This window comes from Egretta garzetta, unplaced genomic scaffold (assembly GCF_000687185.1).
Source record: "Egretta garzetta isolate BGI_Z169 unplaced genomic scaffold, ASM68718v1 scaffold179, whole genome shotgun sequence".
NCBI lineage: Eukaryota > Metazoa > Chordata > Aves > Pelecaniformes > Ardeidae > Egretta > Egretta garzetta.
In genome coordinates this window covers 2,633,110-2,633,563 of record NW_009270001.1, presented here as the reverse complement: position 1 = coordinate 2,633,563, position 454 = coordinate 2,633,110, and positions in this window count along the sequence as shown.

Below are 454 nucleotides of genomic sequence, written 5' to 3'. Positions count from 1 at the left end.
CCGCAAGGGGCTGAGAGGTGACGGGACCCTCCAGTGGCAAAGCTGCCGAGATGAGGACAGGGAGTCAGACACCAGCCCTTCCTCCCGTCTGAAGCAAAAAGCAGCAAACCCCAAGCTAAGCCCTGGTAGGGAATACAGGTGCCAAGGCTAAACTTAACAATGTCAAGGGATGGCTGTGGGGGAGCTGACGTGGAGGTGAGCATGTTCAGCACTCCACCAGCCCAGGGCTCTGCAGATTAGCAAAACTGCAGAGCAAGTTTGCTAAAGCCAAACCCAGAAGGGAAGAGCAAGCATTTGCACAAGGATTCTGGGCAAAAGCTGGAGCTCAGCTTATTTCAAATGCAGGTTAACAGTAAGGAGAAGAAAAGGAAAAGAATAACCCTTGACTCATCAGGGTCACGGGCATCCAGACAGAGCAAGGTGCAGGGGGACTCCAGAGCACTCTTCCACTGCT